General features: G+C 41.3%; 1 long non-coding RNA gene across 1 annotated transcript in view; it reads right to left on the bottom strand.

Moving 5' to 3' along the window:
• Positions 1-4,003: 4,003 nt before the first annotated feature.
• The window catches only part of LOC138648847 (uncharacterized), a 40,574-nt gene continuing 17,523 nt past the window's right edge, over positions 4,004-27,054 (bottom strand). The window contains exon 2 of the long non-coding RNA XR_011315199.1: positions 4,004-9,704. This is a non-coding gene — a long non-coding RNA (uncharacterized lncRNA). The remainder of the gene's footprint in view (positions 9,705-27,054) is intronic.

Raw genomic sequence — 27,054 nt, 5'->3', positions numbered from 1 at the left:
GCTCCTTCCCTTCCGAGTTCTCCTGTGTGTCCAAACAGTGGTTCCCCCCAACATATGGGGTATCAGCGTTCTCAGGACAAGTTGGACATCAACTTTTGGGGTCCAATTTGTCCTGTTACCCTTGGGAAAATAAAAACATAGGGGATAAAATATCATTTTCGTGGAAAAAAAAATATTTTTTATTTTCACGGCTCTGCGTTATAAACTGTAGTGAAACACTTGTTGGTTCAAAGCTCTCACAACACATCTAGATAAGTTCCCTGGGGGGTCTAGTTTCCAATATGGGGTCACTTGTGGTGGGTTTCTACTGTTTAGGTACATCAGGGGCTCTGCAAATGCAACATGACACCTGCAGTCCATTCCATCTAAGTCTGCATTTCAGACGGTGCTCCTTCCCTTCCGAGCTCTGCCATGCACTCAAACGGTGGTTCCCACCCACATGTGTGGTATCAGCGTACTCAGGACAAATTGGACAATAACATTTGTGGTCCAATTTCTCCTGTTACCCTTGGGAAAAAAAAAATTGCGGGCTAAATCATCATTTTGTGGAAAGAAAAAATGATTTTTTAATTTTCACAATGCTACATTCTAAACTTTAGTGAAACAATTGGGGGTTAAAAGTGCTCACCACACATCTAGATAAGTTCCAAAATGGGGTCACTTGTGGGGGGTTTCCACTGTTAAGGCACGTCAGGGGCTCTCCAAATGCGACATGGCGTCCGATCTCAATTCCAGCCAATTTTGCATTGAAAAGTCAAATGGCACTCCTTCCCTTCCGAGCTCTGCCATGCGCTCAAACAGTGGTTTATCCCCATATATGAAGTATCGACGTACTCAGGACAAATTGCACAACAACTTTTGGGGTCCAATTTATCCTGTTACCCTTGGGAAAATAAAAAATTTGGGGCAAAAATCATTTTTTGTGAAAATTAATATAAAATTTTTTTTACGGCTCTACATTATAAACTTCTGTGAAGCACTTGGAGGTTCAAAGTGCTCACCACACATCTAGATTAGTTCCTTAGGGGGTCTACTTTCCAAAATGGTGTCACTTGTGGGGGTTTCCACTGTTTAGGCACATCAGGGGCTCTCCAATCGTGACATGGGCTCCGATCTCAATTCCAGCAAATCTTGCATTGAAAAGTCAAATGGCGCTCCTTCCCTTCCACGCTCTGCCATGCGCCCAAACAGTGGTTTACCCCCACATATGGGGTATCAGCGTACTCAGGACAAAATTGTACAACGACTTTTGTGGTCCAATTTCTCCTGTTACCCTTGGTAAAATGAAACAAATTGGACCTGAAGTAAAAATTTTGTGAAAAAAAAGTTAAATGTTCAATTTTTTTAAACATTCAAAAAATTCCTGTGAAGCACCTGAAGGGTTAATAAACTTTTTGAATGTGGTTTTGAGTACCTTGAGGGGTGCAGTTTTTAGAATGGTGTCACTTTTGGGCATTTTCTGTCATATAGATCCCTCAAAGTCACTTCAAGTGTGAGGTGGTCCGTAAAAAAATGGTTTTGCAAATTTTGTTGCAAAAATGAGAAATTGCTGGTCAACTTTTAACCCTTATAACGTCCTAACAAAAAAAAATTATGTTTCAAAAATTGTGCTGATGTAAAGCAGACATGTGGGAAATGTTGTTTATTAACTATATTATGTGATATAACTCTCTAATTTAAGGGCATAAAAACTAAGAGTTTGAAAATTGCTAAATTTTCATAATTTCCGACAAATTTTTGTTTTTTTCACAAATAAATGCAAGTCATATCGAAGAAGTTTTACCACTATCATGAAGTACAATATGTCACGAGAAAACAGTGTCAGAATCACCAGGATCCGTTGAAGCGTTTCAGAGCTATGACCTCATAAAGTGACAGTGGTCAGAATTGTAAAAATTGGCCCTGTCACTTAGGTGAAAACAGGCTTTGGGGTGAAGGGGTTAAAGAATACATTTCAAAAACCTAACCGGCACATCCAAACACAGACTCGCATATAGTTAAGTAAATAGGGCAGCACACTGTAGCGCTAAAACATGCAAACTTGAAAACACGAAATTTGAACTGCATTACTGCACTAGAAATATGAAAAATGAGAGCTGCAGTAATGCAGTTCAAATTTCGTGTTTTCAAGTTTGCATGTTTTGTCGCTGCAGTGTGCTGCCTTATTTACTTAACTATGTGCGAGTTGGCGACTCTGGGTTCAGCACCTGTTCACACTGAGTCTGTGTTTGGATGTGCCGGTCAGGTTTTTGAAACAATGTAAATGAGGTCATTTTTTCAGTAGCAGTGGGAAATGATTATAGGACCATACATTAAAAGTTTTGTCTAAGTTTTTATTTTTAAATCACTATATGGCTGGATTTATGAATGTACATGAGCAGTCTGAGATACAGCTACTCACAGTGTATATATTGTAACACCAACGTCCCTGCATGCTGCTTCCCCCCGTAGCAGGCACGCCAACACACTCACCATCACCCAGCCATTTCCTCTGTGTCCTACGGCCAGTGTCCATCCAGTCTGTAATCCAGAACCCACACTGTCTGAACCAGCACCAATGTCCCTCCTGTTTGTGAGCCAGAACCCGCGTCAGCATCTGTTCCAGCCTTGGACGTCGAGTCTGCTCCTCCATCCCTACTGGAGTGGTACCTGGTGACCACCTGCAGCTCAAGTCTAACCACAACATCAGAGGTTCTAGTGAAGAATCAAGGGGTCACTTAGTAATGACACTGTAGGCCCTCCCGTGTCGGTGGCGCAGTGGGTCCACACCCACCAACGTGACACACATGCTCAGAAAGAGATCATCAGCCTGCCTATATAAAAGATGTCCTTTTTTATGACACAAATATTTGTTAAAAGTCCTAACAAAGGAAATTCACATAATAATAATTTTATTTATATAGCGCCAACATATTCTTCAGCGCTTGCATGAGCTTGTGTGAATCGATTTGTCTCCTTCTTAAAGCCAACCCTGACTCCTCTTTTAATTAGGCAGCCTAGCAAGATGTCATCATTGTGGCATGATGCACATGTCTAATCATAAGAAGAGGTTGGGATGCCGTCAAGTAAGAGGCAGTTCTCAGGGGTTCCTGTCCAGCGATCACAGATTAGCGAATTGGTGGATGGATCGGATCCTACAAGTCAACTCTGGAGGGTGGTGCAGGACTGTAGCTATAAGGAGGTGTCGAGGTACCAGTCTTACCCATCTGTTGTCTCAAGGGCCTAAAGGCCCCTCTGTCTTACCCATTTCATCCATGTCTTACCCATTTGTTGTCTCAAGGTCCTAAAGGCTTCTCTTTCTTACCCATCCACCACATGAGTAAGTGTTACCTATCTGTCATCTCAAGAGCTTAAAGGCCCCTGTGTCTTACTCATCTTTCCCATCTTTTACCCAACTGTTGTCTCAAATGTCTAAAGACCCCTCTGTCTTACCCACCTTACCCATGTCTTACCAATATGTTGTCTCAAGGTCCAAAAGGCTCCTCTGTCACATGAGAAGACACCAGTATTAGAAATGGCATACGGTAAGTGGTGGCTTCTTACAAATTTTACCTTGGGGTCCTTGACATAACTTCAGGCTCCTGGGTCCCAATATAAGAAGCAAGAAGCTCCCACTTCCCATGTGCCAGTTATAACACTGGTTGCCTTCTTATTTGGCAGAGGAGCCTTTATGGCTAATTTTAAAGCTTGTGGTTCGCTAAGGAATTTAGCGGGTGTCTGACATTTTGGGGACATCTAATTCACATTATGGGGGTCGAAATTAATGATATCTAAAGGTTGCTCCTATGTGATGGACAGAACATAAAAAATGATTCATAGAATCTACTTGGTCGTTGGAGAAGATCGTCTTTCCATTTCGTCGTCACTTAGTTTTCGCAATGTTCTTAAGAGCCAAGAAGAATTTTTAGGTTGAGGTACGGAAGAATAAATCAGTGTTTTTCAGGACACGTGTAGGATAATAATCATGTAAAAGAAGACCCGAGAAAAACAGAGACAAGACGAGTGATATTAATAAACGCATTTATGGAGCAAGTGGAACTTTGCTAGACAAAATTTAATAAATAAATGATAAATTAGTAATTATATTTTAACTCATGGTAACATAAGCATAATCCATTTCCTTGTGCCAGACACAGAGATCATTGTATCCATTAATAAATAATATATTACACAAACATAGCCGGTCAGTGATATCTTATAATAAGGAAGACGTGAGAGGTCGATCAGGGGCAAAAAAAAGATGCTTCCCTTGTGTCTCGTAAAATATCTCCTGTAAGAGTGGTATGTACGAGAAGAAGCTAGAAACACAACTTCTGGACATTCACATGACAATCTAGATTCATCCAAATGACCCATGAAATATTGTGGCCAAATTGTACAGATCTTGGACTGGAAGACTAGCTTACTGAAGGAGTTGACTCATTGAGTCTTGACATCATGGTTTCCCTACTTTGCCACAACTTTTAACCATAACCTTTAATTAATGGAAATTATGGAGTTTGGACAAACCATTGAACCACCAAATTGACCATTTTTAACCAATCAAATCGACATGTAAGTGGCGTGAAGCAAAGAGACTGACTGAGAACAATAAGGTTTGCTCCATTATTCGATTTAGGTCCCGTTCATAAAATTTTGGAGAAGCGTTCCATTACTTTTGATGACAAAAATGGCGATAAACAAATTGAAGGAAACCTTGACTGACCATTCTATCTATTTTTTCAGCTTTTCGGAAAAGTGCCAATGGGCAGAGGAAAATTAAGGAAACTTTTTCTAGGCTAAGATCAATGATAGTCTCACCTCTAGGATCATATCTAATGATACATCGCGGGAATCAGGTACTCAGCATCTACATCATTCAGCTGTCAGATTATATAGCAAAAACCTGCTGAGAGATTCCCTTTAAGGTGGATAATTTGGAGACTTAAATTAATCTTTTTAGGAGCTCGGACACATGGTGGAGATCGGGAGGTAGGGGTTGTCAGCAAGGGACCACCAGGGGCTTCATTTTACACTTCTATGCCAGTCCCAGCTTTATACATCGAGCAAGACTAAAAAAAAAAGCTAAAAAGATGGAAGCAATAATCGAAAGAGACAGAAGCAGCAATTAAAGGTTTCCTGGCAGATGTCTGATACATGGGAAAAGTTTAGTCAGCATTAAGTGTACATTTCATTTATGCATTCTCATTTTTTTTTTGCCTGTAGTGCACCTTTAATTTTGGATAAAATCCAAAAATCCTTACATTCCTTCCCTGTCACGTTCCATTGAAGCAAATATAGTGGTGGCAGAAACATTTTTTTTCCCAATTCTTTTTTTTTTTTTTTAAACAATATGCTACTTAGTAAATTCAGCCCTGGCACGAAATGATGACATTTTGTTCTCCGAACCGCGCCACGACCGGTTGTCATCATGAGGTCAGATCGTTTTCCTATGAAAATATTGCACTTTTCTATGTAACGCGGAGGTATGAATTGTTTATGCGCCTCCTAATACTTTTAGGGTACCTTCTACTGGATAGTATCAGAGGTCCTAGTGACTCGGTACATTTAGGAACATATAGTATAGGTATAGATTTCGGATCTACGTTATGCTCTTTGATTTGCATACATTGCATATATTTTAAAGCGACATGACATGCTGAGAATTTATTACACACAGCGTTCCAATCTATTGGATCGTACAATTTAACTTCATGCCAGGGACATAGAAAACATTGGGACGTTCCGTACACGCTGCGTCAGGCACTGTTCTCACTCGTTCCTCCAGAATCCCATGATCTAAGACAAAACAATCTAACGTGAAATTCGGAGATTTTTGCATTGTCAGTATCTTAAAGGGACATCAATCTATTCATCCTTTGTATTTTTCCAGCCCGTTAGGATACATCGGGTAAATCACTATTTTCCAGTTTTGAGATTTTATTTTGCTGAATTTCGGAGAATAGTTATTTAAAGTGCAAGAGTTTTGTTCAGAACTTTAAAAATGATTTTATTAGGGGAATTGTCTTAATTCCTGTTAAAAACAAGTTACATGTAAGTAATTTCCAAGTTTATTTGCTGCCTTTACTCATTTGGAGTACAGATGATGGCAGTGATGGGTCAGATCTGCTCCTGTGTCTCAATGACTGTAAAAATCGGACGAGTGCCATCAGTTATTTTTGCTCATCCCATGTGACCCTATAGGGCTGTTCAATTTCTGTTCCGGACCAAATGGATCCAAGGAAAAAAATTGCAGTTGCGTCCAATAATCAGATGGAACTCACACATTGACGGCTATGAGTCTCGAGTACAATCCAATGTTTTCCACTGAGTGCGATCTGACTTTAACAGATAAACTGAATGATGAAGATGGAGAAACTTTTTTCCCAAAAAATTGGATTACACTCTGATCACACTATGATCAAACTCTGATCAGAGCCTGATTAGCATAATCGGACCGATTTTCTCGAATGGGGAACATAGGGTCATCTGCACCTCTGGGGATAAGCTGGTGCAGGAGATTGTTTTGATAAGCAGAACACTCAGAGGTAGGAGACAGGAACTGACCCATCACTGCCATCATCTGTACTCCACATCAGTACTTTTTGATATCAATGAGGCTTAAGGCAGAAAAAAAGACCGGGGAAAAGCCAGAGTTTGTTTTTTACAGGACTGACGACAAATCCCCCTAATAATTTGCAAAGTTTCCCAACTTTCCATGAGCTGTCCGGCCCCTGGAGTGAGCGCTGCACAACACCTCCCCTTTGTTCTTGATGGATGACTGTAGCAGGCTCCTCGTTGGACGCTACAAGCTTTCACTCAAAAGCAAAGGAGAGGGGGTTTCGTAGAGCGCTCAGAGAGAACTTAAAAGTTATGGACCGCCTTTAGGAAACTTGTGGGAAAGGTCGGTAGCAGAATAAAACTTCATTTTAAGAATTATGCTGAGATTATTCTATGCACACGAGTATCTGTAGGCAACGTCTCCAGGTCTTCTATTCATCCCTGGAGGGTCAAACTGATGATAAGTTCTGGGTTGTCCACTACTCTAGCATTGATGACCTGTTCTTATATTCTTATCCTTTAAATTAATAAGGGGTGGATGTGCAATTCTTGGCCGTGGCCAAAATCAGTAGATGGAGTAACTCCATAACTGAGAACTTCTAGGTGCTGTTGGAATGGAGAACAGATGATTGGCAGGGCGCCAGGTGTAGGACCCCCACCGATTAGACATTGATAACCTACACTAAGGATAGGTTGTTAATGTTAAAGCAGTGGACAACCTCTTTTAGGGGAGTCAGTGAGTACAAAATCACCAAGCACCAGCACCTAGTGCACCCTTGGCGTGGCCAAACATTTCAGTGCACCTTCCTGTCTACTTCATTTGTATCTATTTCCGCATGCTCTTCTTAAACCCCTGTATAAATGGGTGTCAGCCAAACACTGATTTGGCTGATCGTTTGTCGGGCTGCCAACTTGGCCGTCTATCCCATAAGCGCTCCTGTGTTCTCTATGAGAAAGTAGCTGCCAGACATCTATGGCAGCAGCTTATTTAGGGAAACCAAAAGGATCATTAGTCCAAAATCAGACATGCCTGATTCTTAACTCCCCCGTTAATCATCTGTCTGGGGCACCCAAACGCTTTAGACTGTTGCCCAAGGGTTTGGCCAACAAAAGCCTAATGTGTACGGGTGGCTTTAGATGGCCAACTCTTAAGAAAAGTGAGGAGATAGATGGTAGGATGGTACACTAAACTGTTCAGCCACGCCAAGGGTTCCCCTAACGCCTGTACTTGGTTTGAACAGTACTTTTGTGCCGGCAAATTCCCTTTAACAGCTTAACATTTTTATTTTCTCACAATAGGGCCTCAGTGATTGCAAAAAAAATGACTTTTTCGTAGACGGCATGGTCAGTCCATAATAGTCAATTAAACAAGACGAGTGTCTTGGCACATTCCTATGATTGCCACCTCTTCATTCTTGCCGTGAGACCCCCTACTAATTGGACACTACTGGCAAATCCAACTGATGCCGAAACAACCCCCATTCGTTAAATTTAAGCCTCCCGGCAACTCCATCTTTCTAGGATTATAGCCTATGCCACGTTTACGCCATTTACACCTACAGATTTTTTTCCTATAAGAGTCAATTCAATATCACATTAGTCGTTTTAAGTGTTTTTATTGATTGTTTTCTTTCCAACTGGCGTCTAACGGAAATTAATAAGAAAGGTAAGACTAATAAAGTAAAGACAGACGAAATACTTATTCTTATAAGACAGATGAGAGGACGGATATGAAACCAGAGAGCTTGTAACCAGAAGGTAACCAGAGTTTAGGATTGGGTTAATATCGGTTACGACGCTTTTTTTTCGAACACCGGATTTCATATCTGCCCCCTTCCTTGCTATCGATTTCTCAATGGGACAATGGAACGGTGGTACTGACATGTGTCACCTGATGTAATACTCTAATAATAGACTAAATATTTTTGCCCCTACAGGGCTGAATCTATCATATAATCCTATGGAGGCACATGCCTAGGGGCTGCACTGTTTTTGGGGGCAGCCGAACCTTTCCCCGTATTCATTTTTTTTTTTAGGTCTACCAGCCATATTTACCCAATCAAAAAACATGGGGTAGGGTATTGGCCCAAGTAGAATAAACATGCAGGGTACTAATCTGGGGCAATAGACTATGGCAGCACGAAGTGTATACATGTTCTTGTGCATCTAATGTACATGGCGGATAGGGTATCGGTTAAAGAAACTATACTAAATTATACCATTTTATACATTAATGTTCAATGGAAGTCAATGAAATGCTGGTGAGAGCTGAGTTCTATACATTAAACTGTATAAGGATTTCCCCTATCATCACAGATGGATACGTTAGGACCAGCACAGATGTATGCACCATGCGTGGCCCCCTCTTCCTTGCCCTGGGGGGCTTCATTACACTTTCAATCTCCCCCAGCAGGGAAGCTATTTACTTTTACATATATATACAATGATAATTTATACAGAAGTATATACAAAGAATGCTTCATTGCTTTTCACCGTTGAGCGTAGTCACCAAAACTATTTTTTTGCCGTCATTTATCAACCATCGTCTTTTTTTGATAAATTGGAAAAGTATAAAAGATGAATAGTAGAAGTTTGTTGGGAAGATGATTTGTCCATGTCTTGGGCGGAAATCCTGGGAGTGGTTGTGAATTGTAGACTGAAGGAGGTACTAGCAATGTAAAGAAAAGATCCTGAGGGTTAGTTGTGTATATGGAAATATCCTACAGTCAGAAGCTTTGAGTTTACGTCATGTTAAGCTTACGCCACATGGTCACCTGAGGACATTTTGGAACAACGTAGTGAAGTTCTATCCATTCTCAAGACAGAATCCACTGGAATAGTCATTGACCCGAAAGGTGAAGGTGAAGGATGGGTGGCTCCTTTACCGAACCTGTTGCATATCGAGAGTAATGATTGACCAGAAGCACTTCATACATAGGGTGGTCGTCATTAGAAAGCATTAGAAAGATCCTAAGAAAAGCATGCAATCAAAAGTCCCACCAGTGTCAATGGTATTTACAAGTGATGAGGTTCATGATTCTGCATGTCCACTGGAAAGAAGATTAACAGCAGTCCTCTGTGGGAAAGTCTAAAATGAAGAGGGTCTGAAGTCACCGGAGGAGCAGAATGGGCAAGCTCACCGAAGCTCACCGACTTTACTTCACCTGCAAATGGAAGGAAAAAAAAGAACTTTAGTTTTTGGAAACAAAAGTGCTGGTATCATATATTATGATTGTTCACTTGCTAAAACCTTCAACGATCAGCAGAATAGGCAACTTGTGCCCCCAGTTCTACCTTGATTCTCCACTAGATGCAAGACTGCAACAAAGAAGAGTCGAATGGTGGACCAGGTCAAGCATTCGCCTTGCCACTCCATTTGTGACCATGGAAGAACTAAAGGAGAACATGGACACAGGTGCTTTAAGGTGATATGATCACATTGAAAACATTCAACCAAGATGTCCAGTCATCCGATCATTTTTAATTGGATATGTGTGTTATTTTCATATCATTTATCATGAATCAACATTGAAAAGAACAAGGAGAGAACCAGAGCATTTTGGCTTTCAATGATTATTGGCCAAGGGTTGATCAGGTTTAACTGTCCTATCTTCTAGATTCGGTCTTGGACAGTTCTACTTTGGTCTTTATAAAGAATCATACCAATCTGTTGAATCTTGAGAGATTACAGGCATGTACAGATGAGTCCTGCCATACCTTTTCTCTTGGCTTTAGATGTGCCGAGATTCATGGCTTGAGATAGTCAATGACTCGCTATGATGAAACTTGACTACCTTTGATATAATTTTGGTCCATTCTTGTTCAGTTCACTGGGTCACAAGAACAGTGTACTTCAGTCTACTGCATCAATAGATCTAGAACTCATGCTTCTAGGAGGTCTAATAAGATGATCCTTGGCATCTTACGACTGCCACCAAGTACTGGAAACTGAACAATTGGATGACATTGACCATTAACTCAATACTTTCCCCCCTAAACGCTGACATGAGACCTTTCCTTCTAGATACCAAATATAGGATACTATGAAGATGGGTCCTTGGCCAAAGGACACTTTCCTACTTTGAGACGATATATGGTGCTCTTGTATTGGATAGTGAGAAATGGATGGACCATATCTATTTATATCCAGTGGGTTAGTAAAGGTCAACTATTTCACTCCATTAGGAACAGGTTTCGGATCAGTCATAAGTAAACACAAATATCGGAGAACCAAATTCCACTTAGAAAACCAAATTACCTTGTCCCACAAATGACCTTAACCAATATCAATTGCCTCCCTACTGGCTTCATCCCTAAATAGTATTGATTTATCTGCTTCCCTGAGGAATACCAAACAGATATCCTTCCTAAACAATATCCACCACTTACTTCCCTCAATGTTTTTAGCTGACGACCTTCCGAAGCCATATTCTCACTGTAACGTCTACCAGTAGAGAGTCAATATTAATACTGTAGGTCAAAACGCGGTGGTCATCTCCATCATTGGGTCTTGTATCAGGTAGATGTTTTTTTTCCATGTTTTTTTGACCGACGATTGATGGACGAGACCCAATAGGTCTATTACTGGCCAGTCCTAGTCTGCCGAAGGTGTATAGAACAAGCCAGGTGGCCATCTGAGCTGATACGAGAAGGCTGTCCTTCGATTAGACGTTTGGTATTCGCAGATGGCATCATATTGGCACCTCACACATCTGCGAATGAAATCACCTTGAATGTAATTTTGGAAAAAAAAAGCGTAATGAAATTGGAGACAGTTCAGCATCAGGTGATGATATTAGTAAATGGGATTGGATTACGAAAAATCAGTAGCCATTTTGTATGTGTTTACCCTGGGAAAATGAGACAATCTGATGACTCTGTTCTGTAAAAATATACTCAAGGACAGTACAAATATGTTCCTGCTGGGAAACTAGAGTTTCAGATTATGCAAAAAAAAAAAAAATAGAATAGAATAGAACACCAAGTTCCTTGTGCCAGATGAAAAAATAGCTTGGCCAGATATCCCATCCTCCAACTTCTACTTTTAAGGTGTTTCTCGTCGAGTTGGGTTAGCTCATGGCTCCACGACTGCTGTGTTGTAAAAGTAAGGAATCCTAACAGGGACATAGAAAATTTGGGAGTGGGTACAAAAGCTATACCTCAAGGAACAAAGGTTTCCCAAAGTTGTATTTGCACCAATTACAGTAAACACCCCCACTACCACAGAATAAGTGAATTAAAGGGACTCTATCACCAATTTTTTTATGTAATCTGAGACCACCATGATATAGGGGTTGAGATCCCGAATCCAATGATGTGCCACTTACTAGACTGTGTTTTTCTGCTTTAATATAATCAGTGTTTTATAAGCAGGAGATTATCACTACAGGACTAGGTGTCTTGTGCCTCCTGGTCCAACCACGCCCCCACCACTGATTGGTAACTTTCTGCCTAAGCAGAGTATACACAGAAATCAGCCAATCAGAGGTTTGGGCAGGGTTCTACAGTGCTCAGTATTCAAGCTCTACTAGATCTGCAGAAAACTGTGATTGTATGACAACTGCTGCACCCAGTAAACTAAGTGATACATCGCTAAAATCAGGGTCACTGTCTCTACATTGTGCTGCTGTCAGATTGCATAACAAAAATCTGCTGATAGAATCCCTTGAAGGCAGTGTCAGGAATCGGTTAATGAAGGAACCTGATCCCAGTTGTGACTGCTGAGAGCTTGCTACGATCTTAGTGTATCTATTAAATAATTACACATTGGTGGATTAAACATTCGGGAATAGAGTGTAGCCTTAATGTCCATGAGCAGTAAGAGTGCTTCTTAAAGGGCATCTGTTTTGGCCATATAATGGGATGAGGTAGGGGCTGAGACACTGAATTCAGGGATGTGTCACTTATTAGGCTGTGTGCTGTTGTTTCAAAACAATTAATGTTTTATCCCCATGAGATTATCTCTGACCGGACTGATGCTCATGTGAGCCTTGGTCCCACCACGCCCCCTCCTCTGATTAGCAGCTTACTGTCAATAGACAATGTACACAGAAAGCTGATGTGTGATCAGCTAAAATCGCTGATTGTTTCACAACTTCTGCACCCAGTTAACTAAGTGATACACTGCTGGAATCAGGGTCTCTATCCCTGTATTATACTGCACTCAAATTAGCTAACAAAAACCTGGTTGCAGAGTCCCTTTAAGGTGGCCATTAATATTAGACTGAATTTGGCCGAACCTGAATTTTGTTGGCACCAATGTTGCGGGGAAGGGTGGGGGGGAATGATCAAGCATGTTGAATTTGGACATGCCCCATCCTTTATTTGGCAACGGCTTACTCCCTCTGCCCGTAATTGGTGGAAAATGGGAAATTGGGAAAACGAGTATTTGGCCATTTACAATAAAAATGCAAACGATAACGCCTCCTAAAATCCATAACTCAAGCTGGGCCATGACTACGGTTATTGGCTACGGGCCCATGTGCTTAGATCATCCCCTGCTGAAAATATAAAGTAAAACTGCACCAAAAAGGAGACAGTAATGCAAAGTGTCAAAATCAGAAAAGTGGGTTAATTATAATTATTCCAAGTTATAAGAAAGTGAAGGGTCATAAGCTCGGGGTCCCTACAGGTCTGAAGAGGTTAATTCCGTGTTCGGAGGATGGCAACAGATGGTATAGATGGTTCTCAACCATTCTCACCCCTGGGGAAGGTGATACACTGGGTCAGCCGGGAGCACAGCTTGTAAACGTAGTATCCTATCCCAACTCTTCTGCCGCTCCTGACGTACTTCGCACTTTACCTCCCTCTGAAAATGACCTCTCCAAAATAGCATCGCGGTGCGAAGATTCAAGAGCATTACGTAACGGCAACATGAGGAGCAGGAGATCACGGACATGGAGATCTTCCCACTGACAGGGCGAAGCTACCGCTATCATTGGCACGGAGTAAAGAGCATTTCCACCTAAAATAAAAAAATAATCGCCTGGAAACATCATTTGTTGATCTGTTCTCTTTAATCAGCCGCCCCATAGTTACAGTTATAGTTAAATTAGAAATCTTGTAATTTTCACACCGGCTACCGGGGCTCTATTAGACTATATCCTCCAGTTCTTTCAAGAAATTCACATGAACATTAGCAGCAATGCACAGACTCTGACCCTATCTATTGTATCGAAGCATCAGACAGCTGCAGCTCCCAGTCTCCCATGGAGACTATTGAAGCATGCCAAAAGTAAAAAAAAATGTTTTTAAAAATATATATATATTAAAAAAAATATATATATAAAAGTTCAAATCGCCCCCGTTTCGCCCCATTCAAAATAAAACAATAAATTCATATGAACATTAGCAGCAATGCACAGACTCTGACCTTATCTATTGTATCGAAGCATCTAATGAGCGTGCGCAACGGGCATTGTGAAGGGATATGGTTGTCATAGCCGAATTGCAATGAGCGCCTGCTACACACAGGCGATCTGATCATCTCCTGTATGTAGTAGAGGCGATCAGACAGCTGCAGCTTCCAGTCTCCCATGGAGACTATTGAAGCAGGCCAAAAGTAAAAAAAATGTTTAAAAAAAAAAAAATATATATATATATATATATATATATATATACAGTGGGGCAAAAAAGTATTTAGTCAGTCAGCAATAGTGCAAGTTCCACCACTTAAAAAGATGAGAGGCGTCTGTAATTTACATCATAGGTAGACCTCAACTATGGGATACAAACTGAGAAAAAAAAATCCAGAAAATCACATTGTCTGTTTTTTTTAACATTTTATTTGCATATTATGGTGGAAAATAAGTATTTGGTCAGAAACAAAATTTCATCTCAATACTTTGCAATATATCCTTTGTTGGCAATGACAGAGGTCAAACGTTTTCTGTAAGTCTTCACAAGGTTGCCACACACTGTTGTTGGTATGTTGGCCCATTCCTCCATGCAGATCTCCTCTAGAGCAGTGATGTTTTTGGCTTTTCGCTTGGCAACACGGACTTTCAACTCCCTACAAAGGTTTTCTATAGGGTTGAGATCTGGAGACTGGCTAGGCCACTCCAGGACCTTGAAATGCTTCTTACGAAGCCACTCCTTCGTTGCCCTGGCGGTGTGCTTTGGATCATTGTCATGTTGAAAGACCCAGCCACATTTCATCTTCAATGCCCTTGCTGATGGAAGGAGGTTTGCACTCAAAATCTCATGATACATGGCCCCATTCATTCTTTCATGTACCCGGATCAGTCGTCCTGGCCCCTTTGCAGAGAAACAGCCCCAAAGCATGATGTTTCCACCACCATGCTTTACAGTAGGTATGGTGTTTGATGGATGCAACTCAGTATTCTTTTTCCTCCAAACACGACAAGTTGTGTTTCTACCAAACAGTTCCAGTTTGGTTTCATCAGACCATAAGACATTCTCCCAAAACTCCTCTGGATCATCCAAATGCTCTCTAGCAAACTTCAGACGGGCCCGGACATGTACTGGCTTAAGCAGTGGGACACGTCTGTCACTGCATGATCTGAGTCCATGGTGGCGTAGTGTGTTACTTATGGTAGGCCTTGTTACATTGGTCCCAGCTCTCTGCAGTTCATTCACTAGGTCCCCCCGCGTGGTTCTGGGATTTTTGCTCACTGTTCTTGTGATCATTCTGACCTCACGGGGTGGGATTTTGCGTGGAGCCCCAGATCGAGGGAGATTATCAGTGGTCTTGTATGTCTTCCATTTTCTAATTATTGCTCCCACTGTTGATTTCTTCACTCCAAGCTGGTTGGCTATTGCAGATTCAGTCTTCCCAGCCTGGTGCAGGGCTACAATTTTGTTTCTGGTGTCCTTTGACAGCTCTTTGATCTTCACCATAGTGGAGTTTGGAGTCAGACTGTTTGAGGGTGTGCACAGGTGTCTTTTTATACTGATAACAAGTTTAAACAGGTGCCATTACTACAGGTAATGAGTGGAGGAAAGAGGAGACTCTTAAAGAAGAAGTTACAGGTCTGTGAGAGCCAGAAATCTTGATTGTTTGTTTCTGACCAAATACTTATTTTCCACCATAATATGCAAATAAAATGTTAAAAAAACAGACAATGTGATTTTCTGGATTTTTTTTTCTCAGTTTGTCTCCCATAGTTGAGGTCTACCTATGATGTAAATTACAGACGCCTCTCATCTTTTTAAGTGGTGGAACTTGCACTATTGCTGACTGACTAAATACTTTTTTGCCCCACTGTATATATATATATATATAAAATATATATAAAAGTTCAAATCGCCCCCTTTTGCCCCATTCAAAATAAAAAAAAAAAAAATCAAACATACACATATTTGGTATCGACGCATTCAGAATCGCCCGATCTATTGAGCTTTAAAAAGAACTAATCTGATCGGCAAATGGCGTAGCAAAAAAATAAGTCAAAACCCCAGAATTATGTTTTTTTTGGTCGCCACAAAATTTTATTAAAATGCAATAACGGGCGATCAAAAGAACGTATCTGCAAAAATGGTATCATTAAAAACATCAGCTCGGCACGCAAAAAATAAGCCCCCGAGATCACAAAAAATGGAGACGCTGATGGTCTCAGAAAGTGACACCATTTTTTTTTTAACAATCTTTTGATTTTTTTTCACCACTTAGATAAAGTGAACCTAGACATGTTTGGTGTCTATGAACTCGTAACGACCTGGAGAATCATAACATAACCTCTGTACACTTTGTACATCCTCCAAGCACCGCCATTGTGGCTCCATCAGACTCTATGTATAGAGAGAGATATGCTTTCCTAGAAGTACTGTCAGTAATGAGAACACCTCGGTACATAGTGACTATGCCACATGTCAAGCCAAAAAAAAAGTCTCTTACGTATGCCTGTATATGAAATCGGACACACAGGAGAGTCTCATGTACTTCTATGGTCGCCCTATTACCTCTCCATAGAAAACAAGGTTGTAACACAGCCAGGGGCATCCCTAATAACAGGCTCTGGAGCAAATACAAAATTCTCATATTTGGAATCATTCATAAACGTATGAGAATATATGGACAATATTTTAGGCAAAGCAATTGCTATTTATTTATTCATTTGCATTTTTTTTTCATTGTTCCAAAATATTATTTTCACATAGATCAGTTCACATTTATAGCACAAATTCGGGAGGATATCTATGACCTTCAAGGACAAGGTGAACTGCGTGAAATGCCAAATTAGTGAAAAGTATTGATGTAGCACTCATAGTACAATATGCAACATTAAATAAAGAAGTAATGATGTAATGATTATTACAACAAAATTAAAGGGTTATTTCCGAAATAGTAAGTTATCCCCTATCCATAACCTACTGGTCATAGGAAATCTTACCACTGGAACCCCAACAATCCAGATAATGGAGCTCGAGAGCTCCAGTTCTGATCTCTGCACAGCCCCGTCTTGAATAGGGTGGATGTGCACATTCTTGACATTCGCTCCATCTATTGTCTATGGGACTGCTGGAAATAGAGGAGTTACAGACTCTGCAGCATTGCCATAGACAATAGATGGAGAGGAAGTCAAGCAGACACACATACACCCCAATTCTACATGGAGTTCTGCAGAAATCAATTTCCAAGTTACAGAGGATCTTGGGGTCCCAGAGGCTGAACCCCCAGCAATCAGTAAGATATGCCCTATCCTATGTAAATATGGAATGACTTACAATTTTGTTATTTTATTATTACTATTATAGGTATTATTAATATTACTATTGCTGATATTATTAATATTATTTTTACTAAATCAGGAAAAAAAAATCCCAACTTTTAAATGAAAATTGCATGTGTTAGGGTTGGCGGATCGCACTAAATATAAATTATGATGAAGTGCGATCGCAACCCGGGTCCATTGTGCAGACATGGAAAACTGCAGTTAATGTGAACAATGGCGGAACACACAGCGAGCAATTGCTGGCTCGCACTGAGTTAAGCGTCACTCAGTGTATAGAACACGAGGCTGTGTCAGTCGCACAAAGCAACAGAATAGATGCTCTGCAATAGAGCTGTGTCACTCGCACACAGCAACGGAAAAGATGCTCTGCTATAGAGCGGTGTCTGTCACACAAAGCAACAGGATAGATGCTCTGCAATAGAGCTGTGTCACTCGCACACAGTAGTGGAAAAGATGCTCTTCTATAGAGCTGTGTCAGACGCACAAAACAGAATAGATGCTCTGCAATAGAGCTGTGTCACTCGCACACAGTAGTGGAAAAGATGCTCTGCTATAGAACTGTGTCAGTCGCACAAAGCAACAGAATAGATGCTCTGCAATAGAGCTGTGTCACTCGCACACAGTAGTGGAAAAGATGCTCTGCAGTAGGGCTGTGTCACTGGCACACAGTAAAAGAGCAGGTATGGCGCTAAACATGATCCCTGTTAATCTCACAGGAGAACGCAACCCTCACAGGGCAAGGGAACAGGTAGTGGACACAATCACAGCGTGTGCACGCACACAAACTCCTCTCCGGAGGTGCCGGAATTCTAAAGGCTATACGCCTGCCCTGAGCACACACAGACAAGTCCACACTACTGTTATGTTCAACACACACGTTATAAATGATCTTAGCTCACCGACGCACGCTCCAGGAAACCTTTTATACGTTCCTGTTCAAGTCCAGTCAGAAAGGACCTTGCACATGAATCAATTCGGAACTGCCATGTTACCCGAGCAGCTGACAACAGAGCACCAATGAGAGGTTGCCACCTCACGAGCATGCTCAGTAGGGTGATTTCTGAACTTAGCCTCTGAAACGCCTATTTGCCATTGCCTATTTCTAGTTACTATAGCTTTGGCTGGAGGGCCTGCAATAACTACGAGTCTGGGCAAGATTCTGAAACTGACATCTTTGCTGAGCAGCTCCCACTGTGGCTGGAGCAGAATGGGAGGCAGACAAGGCTTGGGATCTACCCGGTTCAGTGGGAGAATCCTGGTGCCTAACAGAATGTCTTATTTTATTTCTTCTTTTTTTAGTGATTTCCTACTCCAAATCACTTACAAATTATATAAATTGAGGATGCCAACAAGTCAATCTACATTTGCCAGGGTATTTAGAAGGACGGCTAGTGCAGAGAGCTGAATCTTGGTCTCTGTTTTCGTCCTTTAATTTTTTTTCTTTCCCTTTTCCAAGTCGTAACTTTTTTATTATTACGTCGAAACAATAGCTGTACAAGGACTTCTTTTTTTGTGGGACTTTTTCTGTTTTGAACGACACCATTCACTTTTTTACCGTATCATGCGCTTAGAAAAAGTTTTCTGATGGTAAAAATGGCCTGGCAATATTATTCTCCAGGTCACAATTACAAGCCACAGCCAACCCATTTCCGACCATTTAACACAGCATCTAAGGGGTTAAACTGCTGCTGGCTTCGATCCCAGTTGTTGTACTCAGGTGCCAACCAATGCCATCTAAGGGATTAAACTGTTAGGTTCGGGTGCCAGCCAATGCCATCTAAGGGGTTAATCTTCAGCGTTTGGAGCTATTTTCCAATTTTAAAGGTTTCTGCTTACAGTCAGTGAATCGGCACAGTTTTGATATCCAGTGGCTAAAAATCCATACGGGACAAATATTTCTCACTGCTGAAGATTTGCTACAATGTATGTAATCTTGAAAATCCTTAGAGAACTAATTATAGCAGCTAAAGACACCAAGAGAACAGAATATCTCGTCTCCATGCTGTGCTACAATGTATCAGAGACTAGTTTACTCTAGGACATCTGTCGTCACCTAATAGTGACTTGAAACACTTAAGACGTTTTATTACGGATAGCAAAGTCGCTGAAGAGAGATAAGCAAAAATTAAAAAATTTAAAGCAGCTAAAGACACCAAGAGAACAGAGTATCTTGTCTCCATTCTGTGCTACAATGTATCAGAGACTAGTTTACTCTAGGATATCTGTCGACACGTAATAGTGACCAAAACACATAAGACGTTTTATTATGGATAGCAAAGTCGCTGAACAGAGATGAGCAAAAATGTAAAAATTCATAGCAGCTAAAGACATCAAGAGAACAGAATATCTCATCTCCATGCTGTGCTACAATGTATTGGAGACTAGTTTACTCTAGGACTTCTGTCGACACCTAATAGTGACCGAAACACATAAGACGTTTTATGATGGATAGAAAAGTCGCTGAAGAGAGATGAGCAAAAATGTAAAAATTCTAATTTGCCGGCCTCCCTGAATTTTTCTAAAACAAATTCTCTTCACCGTATATCGAAAGGACAGCAAAACCACCAACTGACCTGAAAAGGCTGTATTCATTGTCATACTTCAGACTCGAGAACATTAGGCCACCAGAGGACTTGATTCTGAGGGCCCACCTTTCATATACACATAAGACGTTTTAAGATGGATAGAAAAGTCGCTGAAGAGAGATAAGCAAAAATGTAAAAATTCTAATTTGCCGGCCTCCCTGAATTTTTCTAAAAAAAACCCTCGATTTACCGTAAATCGAAAGTACAGCAAAACCGCCAACTGACCTGAAAAGACTGTATTCATTGTCAGACTTCAGACTCGAGAACATTGGGCCACCAGAGGACTTGATTCTGAGGGCCCACCTTTCATATACACAAAACCAATGCATTATCACTAAAGGGGTTTTTCGAACCAGGGCTAATTTTTGTCAGGCGATATTGCCCCAAGATGCGCAATGTTAGGATTCAGCTCTGCTTGCTGGTTCATCACGTGATCCCTCAAATGCAATTTGCATCCCTTTGTTCCCGTGGTGACGAGCTAATCTTCCTGCTTCTCTAAATGCTAATGCTAAAGCATTGAAAGAAGAAGGTAGAGAAGTACAGTAAGTCCGCACATGACCACAAATTTGCACATCGCAAATTAATGATCATGTGATAACTGGCCAAATCAGCAAACAGAGCTAAATCCTAACAGTAAGGATGTTACACGCTACTAGGATTCGGCATGATACAGTGCCTGTCCAGAAATTTTTTTCTAATTATAATGCAAAATGACACATTGGAGAGAACTGAGCAGTGTAGCCCCATAAATATTTAGAGCCTACTACAAATGATTGGCAGGGGTGCTGTGTGTCGGACTCCCACTGATCCAATATCGATGACCTATCCAAGTGATGAGTCATCAAAGTTATTTGAACAGAGAAGCCATTAGTATTTTCACCAACTATGAGACCCCTTTCATGGCTCCCTTTAAGTATGATGCCCCAACCATACAACATGATACCTTGACATTGAATTCTCCTACACAAGCACAGTGTGACGACCGCAAAGTGACATCTTTGCAAGTGCCACAACCAATCTCAGGCACAAAAGCTGAATGGCAGAGAAGGGAGCCATCGGCTCTCTCCTCCGCCACTTTATTCAACTGTATATGTATCCTCAGGATGAAGATACTGCTGAAATCCAAAAGATGGCGGCATCACCGGGCTGCCGATAGTCATTGGTTTCTCCCCTACTCAACAGGCCAATAGCAAGAATGAGTTCTACTGCTATGGACACCCTTGAAGGATAGACTAGGGCCCACTGGAGGATTATCCGATTCTCCAGTTGGCCAGTCCAACCCTGACTGTAGTCAACCTTGTTAATACAAACACAGTGTTATTAATTTCAAAGTGACCTGAACATACTTGGCTATGGGTAAACAAATTGTCTTCTGTAATGTTTCTTTACCATTTTATGACTTTTTCTTCCGATCTCTATGGCTTAGTTGTGAGATGTGACGTTATCTCACTATCCAGATTCACCACAACATGGCTGCTGAATTACCTGCCTTTGTTTTTACACTGGCTCCAACAGTTCCACCTGATTGTCTGTGCTGTACGACATCTATCTATCTATCTATCTATCTATCTATCTATCTATCTATCTATCTATCTATCTATCTATCTATCTAATAGTTATCTATCCCATATTTTTTTTTAGTCAATCTCCTTGGAGGCAGAAAATTACCCAGTGAAATTGAAATTAAATTATGATTGTATTTTTAAAATAATTGGTAATTGACAAAAATGTATCTGAATTTATTTTGGGTATTCTCAGCCATAACGGTACCCTGGCCATTGAGAGAAAGTTAAAAAAAAAAACCTGAAAACTTTGGCAGCGCTGTCCAAAGTGTTTGCCGCCGCTGACTGATCCTAATAATAAAGAATGCTATAATAAAATCTAATATTAAGCATACAAAATAAAATAATATAGAATTATTTATCGGAGCAACCAATCCCGTAGGGTCATGCATCTCTCTAACCATTGATTATGAACAGAACGAAGATCTGACAGAAGAAAAGAAAGAGAGTCTACGGTCCGCGGAAGCCATGAATACTCTCATACACCCTGGTGCATCTACCTTTAGAAGCGGCAATAAAACACAACAAGCAGAAAATGATCCTAGGAATAAAAATGTACATGATAAAACTCTTCATTCAAAACTAATTGTGAAGCATTTGCTGTCTTTTATTAAATTAGAGAGAGAAGATGAAATAAATATTTTATACCGTCGGCTGCAAAGTGGGGAAAATACCGCATGTTTGGGATTTTAGTGCCCTCGGAAGTGAGGAAAATTTATTTGCAGCGAGTGGGAAATAGACAGCGTGCATAAAATCCGGCAGCTTCCCCCTAGTCAAATTATTTATCAAGTTAACAAGGGAGGGACCCTGCTCGTGACAACGGGGCCGGAGAGGAGAAGACAAGCCTTTATATTTTACCTCTGGGTTAGGCAGAGCCTGTAAAACCGCCGCCTGACAACCACCGGGCATAAACATTTCTGTGCAAACGAGCCGTATTGTTAGAGAAAGGATGCATCGTCCCCATTCATGGCCCAAAGGCGGCCAGAAAGTAACTAAGGTGCCACAGCCGGCGCCAAACTCAACGAGGCGTATATTACCGGATCATAAGGATGGTCACAATGTAGCGGCTTATTACTAGCGGCTTCACAGCCGCCCGAGACCATAAAGCATCATACTGAGGACAGAGCTGACAATCATCTACTGATCACGAGATGAGGGGAGACGAATCCGGGAGAAAACATCTATCTGTATCTCACATTCAGTGTTTACATACGTCATAGGTCACACAGTCTATCATCGATCTATATATTATCTATCGATCTATCTATTATCTATCTATCTACCTATTATCTATCATCTGTCTATTATCTATCGATCTATCTATATCTATTGTATCTATCTATCTATTATCTATCTATCTATCATCTATTATATATCTATCTATCATCGATCTATCTATTCTATCAACTATGTATCTACATATTTTCTATCAATCTATTATCTATCTATCTATTATCTATCAACTATGTATCTATATATTTTCTATCATCTATCTATTATCATCTATCTACCTATATATCTATTATCATTTATCTATTATCTATAATCTATCTATCTATCTATCTATTATCTATCTATCTATCCAGGTCCGGCGTCAGCACCCGGTGCACCCGGGTAAGTGCCGGGGCCCTGAGCAGGCAGGGGGCCCACTCGCCGTCGGAGACACTGGCGCGCTATTGTGCCGCCCCCCGCGAGTGGATCCCCTGTCTGCTCCGGGCCCCGGCACTTGCGATACTTACCTCTCCCGGTTCCAGCGCTGCAGCGTCTTCCATTCTCTGACTGTGATGTTCAGGTCAGAGGGCGCGATGACATCACCAGTGCGCGCCCTCTGCCTGAGCAGTCGCAGCACAGAGCAGGAAGACGCCGATGCTGAGGAGTCCAGAACAGAGCAGCATCAAGCAACGAGAGGTGAGTATTTCATTTTTTTTTTAATGCATTATATGAGGCTAATTCTATATGGAGTATCTTATGGGGCCAATAATATAGGGAGCATTATATGGGGCCAATTTAATATGGAGCATCTTATGGGGCAATTCAATGTGAAGCAGTATATGGAGCCAATAATATATTAAGCATCTTATGGGACTAATTATATATGGAGCATTTTATATGGCCAATTATACATGGAGCATCTTATGGGGCCAATTATTTTTTGAGCATTATATGGGACCCATTCTGTAAGGAGTATTATATGGGACTCAGTATACTGTATGGGGCCGATCATATACTGTATGGAGCATTATATGAGGCCCATTATACATGGAGCAATAGATGGGGCCCATCATATACTGTATGGATAATTATATGTGGCTCACTATACTGTATGGAGCATTATATGGGGTAAATTCCGTATGGAGCAATATATGCGGCTCATTCTGTATGGAGCACTCTGTGCTGCCCATTATACTGTATGGAGCATTATATGGGGCTCATTATTCTGTTTGGAGCAATATATGGGGCTCATTATTCTGTATAGAGGACTATACTGTCCGGTTTCTGAGCTAATGTAGAATGTACAATAGATATCACTCATGTAATGTAAGAAGTGAAATCTTTGGCATTGTACAATACCTATATTTCTCTGCCGTATCTGTGCATCATGAATTGTGGTATATGTTAAAGGGGCCCACCGGGACTCTTTCGCTCAGGGACCATGAAAACCTGGAGTCGGCCCTGTATCTATCAATCTAATCTATCTATCTATCTCATATCTATCTATCAATCAAAAAAAATGGAAGCAGCTCTCCTTGGGGTATGTGCAGACGATCAGGAACTGGTATCACTTTGGAAACAGCACATGTCCGCTGCCATCTATTGAACACAGGTGAATCCACTGTGTTCACTGAACTGTGTGGATTCACCACCTCCAATACATTCTATTGGTGAAATTTCTCTTGTGGAGACTTGCAAAATAAATTGACATGCTGTGGTCTGGAAAGACGTGCTGCATGTCCATCTCCGCAGGGAAGCCGCGGGCGCGGTGCACGCATAGTGGGCACGGGATTACTTGAAATCCACTATGCTGTAACATCCGGATCTGCACAAGGACGCAGCGTGCAACCCGCAGCGTTTACCGACCGTGGGCACCTACCCTGGTTGTGTAGAAAAATATGCTATATAATAGCCCATAAGACGTTTCGGCTCAGTGTGAGCCTTTCTCAAGCAATGTATGTAAATTGTGACCAAGCAGAGTATTTAACAACACATCCATGATAAGTTGATAAAGACAATAAAGTGCCAGACAAATTTGTAAAGATGATTGTAATATACATGTATGCAATATTTGATAAGTCACATAATAAAGTGCATATAAGTAGATTGCCTCGGCTATACACAGCGTTGTGCTCCTATTCGCACTTTGATGAAGTGCAGCCAGTAAAAGTTGCATTCATTCTTTGATTATTCTTCCTATTACATCCAGACTCTTCTATACATCAGACATTGATTTATTGGGAGGATTTCAGCATTTCGATGTGTAGATTTTGCTGTCTCATGGGATCGCGTTCCGACGGAAGCCAAAAGAGCAAAGGAGCGTCACTTGCCAAAGAATAATAAAATGCATATTACCAGTTTACTATAATTAAGACTTGTAGTTCTTGTACCAGGCGGGGAGTCGTGCCAAGGTTCAATGTTGTTACTCTTGTGTCATTATCCCAGGACATTGCCGTATGGCCAGTATTACTATGGTCCAGCGAATCTTGGCAGACAACCTATTGTTATTGGAGTTGTGTTTCGAAGCAGGTAGATCAATTATATACACCAACCAAATAAATTTATCAAGACAGCCCCCCATCCAATGGCAATTTGTGCAAGCTCGGCTCCTGGAACTACTGGCAATCAGATGATCCAGCTCCTGGAACCACTGGTGATAAGATAATCATCGCCGATCTGGCTACTGGAACCACTGGTGATCGGATGGATCATCACAGATGTGGCTACTGGAACCACTGGTGATCGGATAAATGTCATTGATCTGGCTACTGGAACCACTGGTAATCAGATGGATCATCACAGATCTGTCAACTGGAACCACTGGTGATCGGATGGATCATCACAGATGTGGCTACTGGAACCACTGGTGATCGGATAAATGTCATTGATCTGGCTACTGGAACCACTGGTAATCAGATGGATCATCACAGATCTGTCAACTGGAACCACTGGTGATCGGATGGATCATCACAGATCTGGCTACTGGAACCACTGGTGATCGGATGGATCATCACAGATCTGGTTACTGAAACCAAAGGAAATCAGCACAAACATAGCTCCCAACCATCCCGGTTTCAGTGGGACTGTCCCGATTTGAGGGCTAAGTCCCTCGTCCAATGACACGTAGAGATACATTATGTATAGCAGTGGCAGTGGATTTCTATGTATTTTAAAAAATACTAGATTTTTTTCATCCTATAAGATTACTAAAAAATAATAATGAAAAACACTTGATAGTGAAAACAATATTGTTATTTCTAATGCATTTTTTAAAAATAATAAAAATCAAAAATCAGCAAATAACATGGACATATTTGGTGCTCCTGTAATAGTAACGACACAATACAGCGATCACATTATTTATGGGGATCGGTAAATTACATAAAAATGGCGTAACTGATATTTCTCTATTAAACCCATAAAAATGTAAAAACCCTGTAATGCTGAGGCTGTGTTCACACGTAGCTTACATGCTGCATTCTTTTTGCATTTTTTCTGCAGTTGTCTGCACCAGACAACCCAATAACAATCTTGTCCAATTATTGTGTGTTGTTAGGGTTGGTGGATTGCACTAAATAAATTTAATGAGGAAGTGCAATTGCAACCCGGAGTCCACCGTGCAGAGATGTAAAACTTCAGCTAATGTGAACAATGGCAGAGAACGCAGTGCTTACACACACTGAGTTAGACGTCACTCAGTGAACAGTACACGCAGTATTGTCACTCGCACTGTCGCACACAGTAACGAAGCTGATGCTCTGCAATAGAGCTGTGTCGCTCGCATAGAGTAATGGAGCAGATGCTCTGCAATAGAGCTGTGTCACTCGCACACAGTAAGGACAGATATGATGCTAGACACGATCCCTGTTAACTTCACAAAGGATCGAAGCTCACTAACGGAGCAGGTAGCAAACAGTGGTCAAACAGTCAGCAACTGCAATCAAACAACTCCTCTCCAGAGGTGCTGGAATTCTAGTGGCATGATGCCAGCCCTAAATCCACTCAAACAAACTCCTCTCCGGAGGTGCCGGAATTCTAGTGCCTATATAGCCGACCCTGAGCACATGCTGTCACAAACCACACAGCTGCAAAGTTCATTCACACAAGGAAAATGGTTGATACTAGCGCACCGGCGTGCGCCTCTGAGAACCTTTTATACGTACAGCTCAAGTCCAGTCACACAGGACCTTTCCGTGGACCAATCCGGAGCTGCACATCACCAGAGCAGCTGACGACTGACAACCAATAAGACATCTCTACATCACGAGCATGCTCAGTAGGGTGATTTCTGGACTTAGTCTCCAGAGTGTTCACTCATCGCTGCCTACCGCTGGTTACCATAGGCTTGGCTGAAGAACCAGCAGTAACCAGACGAATAGAACGAGCCCGAGCAAGATGCTGGGTCCGATGTCTATGATCAGCAACGGTCAAAGCTGGATGGGAGATCGCAGATGCAGACAG

Source organism: Ranitomeya imitator, chromosome 9 (assembly GCF_032444005.1).
Source record: "Ranitomeya imitator isolate aRanImi1 chromosome 9, aRanImi1.pri, whole genome shotgun sequence".
In the NCBI taxonomy this organism is placed as follows: Eukaryota; Metazoa; Chordata; class Amphibia; order Anura; family Dendrobatidae; genus Ranitomeya; species Ranitomeya imitator.
Note: the sequence above shows the minus strand (reverse complement) of the source record. Positions and strands in the feature narration are given on the sequence as shown.